This window comes from Amblyomma americanum, chromosome 11 (genome assembly GCF_052857255.1).
Source record: "Amblyomma americanum isolate KBUSLIRL-KWMA chromosome 11, ASM5285725v1, whole genome shotgun sequence".
Classification (NCBI taxonomy): domain Eukaryota; kingdom Metazoa; phylum Arthropoda; class Arachnida; order Ixodida; family Ixodidae; genus Amblyomma; species Amblyomma americanum.
The window spans coordinates 128,328,996-128,336,495 of NC_135507.1; the positions used below are offsets into that span (position 1 = coordinate 128,328,996).

A 7,500-nucleotide genomic window follows, 5' to 3' on the forward strand; every position below is an offset into this window, starting at 1 on the left:
TTGAGGACGTAGACTTGTCCTCAGAGAAACCGGCCTGAAACTTATGGAAATTATTTCCTGCTGATAGCCTAGCCAGCACCATTTTCGCGAACACTCTGTAAAGAACGGGCGATATGGTAATTGGCCGGTAATCGCCCGGCGCAGCTGGTTTTGCACATTTTGGTATGAAGACTGTTCGCGAAACCTTCAAGTCGTACGGAATCACGCCAAAAGCATACCAATTGTTAAAAATCAGTACCAGCACTTCGGCTGGCACCTTCCTCAACTCAGTCACCGAGACCCCGTCAGGGCCTGGTGCTGATTTAGTAGCGAAGAGCCGTAGCGCCTTGGCTACCTCCTCAACTGAAAAGAGGTCTTCATTCACATCAGTCGCTATTTCCGACTCAATTCCAACTTCCACGGGAGCCGACTCGTTACCAAAGATAGAGTCGAACTCTTCGTGGAGTTTTGTGAGGGTGCAGCTAGGAGGGCGGCCCTCCAACAACAAAGCGTCCCCTAGAACAGAGGGGCCTAACTTATATAGCCGCTGATGTTCGCGGTATCTTGCGGCGCGACGTTGCTTTCTGTTGGTTGAGGCAACAGGAGCCTCAGCTTGCTGAGTATTCGACGTCTTACTTTTGGGGGGACGACGACATACCTTAAAAAAATCCAAAATCAGGTTGATGTCAGTCGTTCCCACAGGACCCGTACATAGTGCTGACGCCAAGGGCGCATTATCGAGACCAACGGATTGCAGAGCCTCGAGTGTATTGTTAAAGTCCAACTGTAGGGGAACCTGCATTGAAGCGTTCCAGAAGGGTGTTAGTACCGGGGGTTGTGTGGTAACCTGGGTGGCGAGATGTAGGGCTGCTCTGTAAGCCTCTGTGTGACGTGCATTAGCAATTGCCTGCACTGTTCGAGTCTTAAAGACTCGATGGAGGTCTGCGTTTATGGTTTTCGTTGGCCCTAAAACAACTTCTGCATTCGCCAATGCGGCCAGGTCCGAAGACGTCCAACGGCAATGCGAATAACTGGGCCCCACAGGTCCGGTATCAGGCGACTCACTTGGCTGAACTTGCAAACACCTTTGGTCTAGAGAATTTAACAATTCTTGTAATATGGATTTGTACTTGCTAGATCGACGAATGTGGTCGATAGCATCTTCCGTTCTGGTTGAAAATTTCTGAGAGAGAGTCGGTAACAACGGGTGGGTATCGCGGTATAAAACCTCTAGCCGGGCCAACTCCCGCAATTCTTGGTCTGACCAGCGTCCTCGTGTTGTTGCCACATATTGGCTACGGCCAGGTCCACTGCTGGACTCGTTTGGATTATGTGATGCAGTTGGCGGGCAATCATGCTGTTCAAGGTACACTTGGCTTATTGGGGTAAACAGGCCTTGGCTGGAGGCAGACTCAATCTGAACTTCGGAACCATGGGTTGCGAGAGCAGGCTGACTCGCATGAGCGTCAACCTGCACAGGAGCACTTGTGAATGTTGATGAAATATGACTAACGTCGCTAGATGCAATATGAGTGAGGGCATCTTTGGGCATTACATCTGGGGCAGAACTAGGCGTAGGCCCTAAGTTGACTGCCGCACTACTGGGAGAGTATGTTGGCTGATCCAAATCAGGTTGGAACAGTGCTGTAGAGGCAGCAGAAGCGGAAGCCACCCCACCAGTACTATGACTCAATTGGTCGGAATCGGCACCAGTGCCCACCTGTTGAGAACGTTTGGGTTTATTCCTCGCAGGGCATTTAGAACAATGTGAGGAGGCCTGTTGTGAATTTTTCCACTCTTTCTCACAGAAGACGCAACGCCACAAAAGCTGAATGTCATGGGCGGCGTAGTGGGTCTCTAATTTCGCCCGTGACGTGACCCTTGTGTTGCAAATGTGACAAACATGGGCCGTATCCTTAGACCCAGTTCTTTTACCAATGATAAAATCACGTACGTAGGTCGCCATGACCTTGCAGTGACCCTACTAACCCTACTAACTACTAACCCTACTGATGACTGGAAAAGTATTAAAAAAAAAAAAAGGGGGGGCTACCAGACCACTTCGTGGCCACCAGCACCAATGTCCAATTAGTGACAATGAATGTCAATGACAACCTTGTGATGGTACTAATGAGAACAGTGGTGAATAGGACTATTGACTCGCAATAGCCCAAGGACCACAAAACCACTAACCCTAACCCTAACCACTAACCCTAACCCTAAAACAAAGGGAACCTTGGCAGTGAAAAGGACTATTTTCTGGCAATAGCCCGGAGACCGCCAAAACCGCTAAACCTAAAAAAAAAGAAAAAGAAGAAAAAAAAAGAGAAAAAAGAAAAAAAAAACATTAAAACCAAGCTAGAGAAACTACTACCGACAACACTCGATCGCTGATGTACCACTTGGTGGTCACCAGCACTATGAATATTAATAGCGAATGGCAACTAATGGATGAGATCAATGTCTGTAATGAAGAACACCACAACGCTCCTGTGGGACACTGCAACACTCCCGTACAAAACCAGCCTAACCAAAGGCCCCCACGTTGTGTGGGAGGCCCTGAGCAAAAAACTGGAACACTAATAGAATCCAATCAATGTTGCCCGGGTGTAGTCAGCAGGGATTGAGTTGCGAAAAAAAAAAAAAAAAAAACACTCAGTGACTATCAACCTATTATCAGACACAAAGAATTAATCCACGAACTAGCACTATATAGGCAGGTCCTGCAAGGCAAAGTAATAATTGAGAACCAGACGTCTCGTAGTACCGTGTCTGCCTGGGCAGGCACCCGAAAAAAACCAAAGGACTGCCCCTGATGTTCGGAAAACACCAGGAAGCCAACACTACTCAGCAAAGCTGAAAAAAAAAAGGTCAGTAGGGCGAACCCTCTTCCCCGGTTTCCCTCCCGGGGGCGTCGCTTTAGACCCGTCGGTCACGGGGCGCGACGAACCCGAAACAGTCCACGGGCAAAGCCCCTTCCCACCGAAGTGGGGCGCTCCTTCGACCAATTTCTGGGCGAGCGAACCCTTAGCAGCTCAAGCTGCCCTTCCTCCGCAAGGCAGAGGGCGTCGTTTTTTCAAACTCTTAAAACCCTGCGGGAAACACGACGAACCCAGTTGGAATCGGTATCAAATATTTGCGTCAGAAATAGAATGAGGCAGCCAAAGGGCTAATATAAGCACAGGCAACGCCTCTACTGTTTTAGGACAAGCTCAGGGCACAGTGCAGCCCAGACACGAAAGAAAGGCCACTTAGAGACAAAGTCCCTTGTGGATGAATATTGTTCTGCAAAACCTGCTGTTTAGGAGCGCTGCCCCGGGTACAGCTAAAACCCGACACCACAAGCTGATTAGACCGTAGTCTGGGGAAATCAGCAACCCCGAGATCTTATATACTGTTTAGGCCGAAGCCTCTACTGCAATTCTGAGCTAAGACTGCAACTGAGCTTGCTCAGGGTCGCAGTGCACCCAAGACAAAATCGGAAGAGATGCGCTGCTGCGCTGAGGCGTCGGGTCCTCTTCGGCTACTTGCCGGAGGCCCGGAGAATTGCAAAAATACGAACTTTTTCACCTCAGAAGGCTTTTTACACAAGCCTGGAGTTGCGACGCACGCTAAATTGAAGTCAGTCGTGCGCCACTTGGATCACTCTTAGCATCACCCAGGGCCCACCGCGCGGAGGTGGTGATCCATCGAGCCCCAAGAAGTTTTCGGTCTGCCACAAGAGTTCCCCCCCAGCCATACACGGAGTAGGCCAGGGCCAGACCACTTCCCAAGAAGCAAGTCCCCTAAGCTGCAGCTCCGCTGGACAACTGGTGGACCCCCACACCAGAGACTGCTCTTGTACCAATTTAGGTTTGGTCATCCTCGGGCCCGAAAGCCCTCCCATCGAGCGTGGCGGGCTGGTCCACTACTGCCACCTCGTTGGTCGTGTCTGGGTCCAACCCAGGAGCTTCGGATAGGCGGGGTCGCTACTCCCCGTGGTGCGCTTCCGTGCTGCGCACCCCTGCCAGACGCCGAAGCGCCCTCGACTTCGGGTAATCTCTTCGTGCCGCACTCCAAGCGAGAGCCCGATTCTACCAACATTTATTAAGCGTCTTGGCTTTGACGCCGGCCCTGGTGTACAGGACCTACCGCCTACGTACCGGGAAGTGCGAGTGTGGGCTTCATCCCACACCCCTATGGTCTCACAGCAGTACTACTCACAGGCTCTCAAGGGACGCAAGCGCCAGTCCTGCTTTCGCTTCGTCATCGGTCTCTTCGCCTACTGAGACGCCCGCAGGCCTCAGCGTTTCCCAGAGATGGCCCTGGTTGCCCGGAGGGGGACCGATGACAGACCCAAGCAGCGCTCCCGAGTGATGGTAGGGCTCGGGTTACACAGGGACGCCCCTACCCCTGATGACTTTAGCCAGCGGGGATTTCCCTGCAGCGTATTCGCTTGAGACTTAGCCACAGCAGCCTATCCCTAAGCTGCCGTGGCGTATGAACTCACTCGCTTTCGGTGAGAGGGAGAGGGTCACCACAGCCCTTCCCAGGTTCACCAATGACAGTCGCCCCCAATAGACTGGGTTACAGGAGCACGCAACTGCTCCCAGCGTTACGCCTAGGGCCTTCATCGCCGAGGCCCGCCGCCCGCTGGGTTACAGGAGGACGCAACCCCTCCCACGGTTACCCGGCCTGGGAGCATCTCACGTACTCCACAGCCCCGGTCGCAGACTTAGACTACGGCCAGGGAGCCAAACCCTCCGGTTCGGCCACCGAGATCAGACGGCCCAGTCAATCCAGCCCATCATCAGCGAAACTGCCAATGTTCTGGTTGGGGCCGCGGATCACCACTTTCCAAAGACCGTCGGCCCCGAGGCGCCGTACCCCCTTTAGGGAGCACGAATTAGCCCTATTTTCAGTAGGGCCGCCCCGGGTGAGAGCTCACCCATGTTACTGAGAACCCAACCTCAGCCAGCCTTCGGCTTGCTTTACAGGCTCACGCCAACCGAGCCCGGCTGATGAGACGGAGAACTTATGCAACACAATCACCATCTCTCTTGGACTACTCTTAGCGTTACCCAGGGCTCACCACGTGGAGGTAGTAGTCCGTCGAGCCCCAAGAAGTTTTCGGTCTGCCACAAGAGTTCCCCCCCAGCCATACACGGAGTAGGCCAGGGCCAGACCACTTCCCAAGAAGCAAGTCCCCTAAGCTGCAGCTCCGCTGGACAACTGGTGGACCCCCACACCAGAGACTGCTCTTGTACCAATTTAGGTTTGGTCATCCTCGGGCCCGAAAGCCCTCCCATCGAGCGTGGCGGGCTGGTCCACTACTGCCACCTCGTTGGTCGTGTCTGGGTCCAACCCAGGAGCTTCGGATAGGCGGGGTCGCTACTCCCCGTGGTGCGCTTCCGTGCTGCGCACCCCTGCCAGACGCCGAAGCGCCCTCGACTTCGGGTAATCTCTTCGTGCCGCACTCCAAGCGAGAGCCCGATTCTACCAACATTTATTAAGCGTCTTGGCTTTGACGCCGGCCCTGGTGTACAGGACCTACCGCCTACGTACCGGGAAGTGCGAGTGTGGGCTTCATCCCACACCCCTATGGTCTCACAGCAGTACTACTCACAGGCTCTCAAGGGACGCAAGCGCCAGTCCTGCTTTCGCTTCGTCATCGGTCTCTTCGCCTACTGAGACGCCCGCAGGCCTCAGCGTTTCCCAGAGATGGCCCTGGTTGCCCGGAGGGGGACCGATGACAGACCCAAGCAGCGCTCCCGAGTGATGGTAGGGCTCGGGTTACACAGGGACGCCCCTACCCCTGATGACTTTAGCCAGCGGGGATTTCCCTGCAGCGTATTCGCTTGAGACTTAGCCACAGCAGCCTATCCCTAAGCTGCCGTGGCGTATGAACTCACTCGCTTTCGGTGAGAGGGAGAGGGTCACCACAGCCCTTCCCAGGTTCACCAATGACAGTCGCCCCCAATAGACTGGGTTACAGGAGCACGCAACTGCTCCCAGCGTTACGCCTAGGGCCTTCATCGCCGAGGCCCGCCGCCCGCTGGGTTACAGGAGGACGCAACCCCTCCCACGGTTACCCGGCCTGGGAGCATCTCACGTACTCCACAGCCCCGGTCGCAGACTTAGACTACGGCCAGGGAGCCAAACCCTCCGGTTCGGCCACCGAGATCAGACGGCCCAGTCAATCCAGCCCATCATCAGCGAAACTGCCAATGTTCTGGTTGGGGCCGCGGATCACCACTTTCCAAAGACCGTCGGCCCCGAGGCGCCGTACCCCCTTTAGGGAGCACGAATTAGCCCTATTTTCAGTAGGGCCGCCCCGGGTGAGAGCTCACCCATGTTACTGAGAACCCAACCTCAGCCAGCCTTCGGCTTGCTTTACAGGCTCACGCCAACCGAGCCCGGCTGATGAGACGGAGAACTTATGCAACACAATCACCATCTCTCTTGGACTACTCTTAGCGTTACCCAGGGCTCACCACGTGGAGGTAGTAGTCCGTCGAGCCCCACAAGAGAGTCATAGTTACTCCCGCCGTTTACCCGCGCTTTTTTGAATTTCTTCACGTTGACATTCAGAGCACTGGGCAGAAATCACATTGCGTCAGCACCAATGCTGGCCCTCGCAATGCTTTGTTTTAATTAGACAGTCGGATTCCCCCGGTCCGTGCCAGTTCTGAGTTGGCTGTTTTCTGCCGGCCGAAGCAAGAACCTCGGGCACGAAGCCCCCGGAACAAGCACAGCTGTGGCTTTCCACAGGAAGGTCCCGACGCTGGTCCGGGCTCGGCCGCACCGCTTTTGACGGCGGCGAGCCTCGCCCAGTCCCGGTGCAGTGCCATTCCTGCTTCTGGACCCCAGCCCGACCGGCTCAGCCCTCAGAGCCAATCCTTTTCCCAAGGTTACGGATCCGTTTTGCCGACTTCCCTTACCTACATTGGTCTAGAGACTAGAGGCTGTTCACCTTGGAGACCTGCTGCGGATATGGGTACGGTCCGGCACGAAAATCACACTCCCTCACTCGGATTTTCAAGGGCCGACAGGAGCGCACCGGACAGCGCAAGAGCCGCACTGCTCTACGGAGCCACCGTCCCTATCTCGGGGTGAACCCATTCCAGGGACTCGATCTCCTTACAGAGAAAAGAAAACTCTTCCCGGGGCTCCCATCGGCGTCTCCGAGCTGGTTTGCGTTGCCGCACTGGGCCCCGAAGGACCGATCTCCGTAGCCGGGTTCGGGACTGTTAACCCGATTCCCTTTCGGTTGCAGCGGGGCGTCTCCGATTCGACAGACAGAGCTGCACAAACGCGCCCGCTTCTGAAAGGATTTCTCCTTTCCCTAAGGACCGACTGACCCATGTTCAACTGCTGTTCACATGGAACCCTTCTCCACTTCAGTCCTCAAGGTTCTCACTTGAGTATTTGCTACTACCACCAAGATCTGCACCAGCGGCGGCTCCAGGCGGGCTCGCGCCCGACACCTTCAACGCCCACCGCTGCGGCCCTCCTACTCGTCGCGGCTTAGCACCCCCACTG

The 7,500-nt window shown here is 55.0% G+C and overlaps 1 pseudogene; it reads right to left on the minus strand.

Moving 5' to 3' along the window:
* Window positions 1-7,500, minus strand: part of LOC144111616 (large subunit ribosomal RNA) — a 12,687-nt pseudogene that overhangs the window by 3,494 nt on the left and 1,693 nt on the right.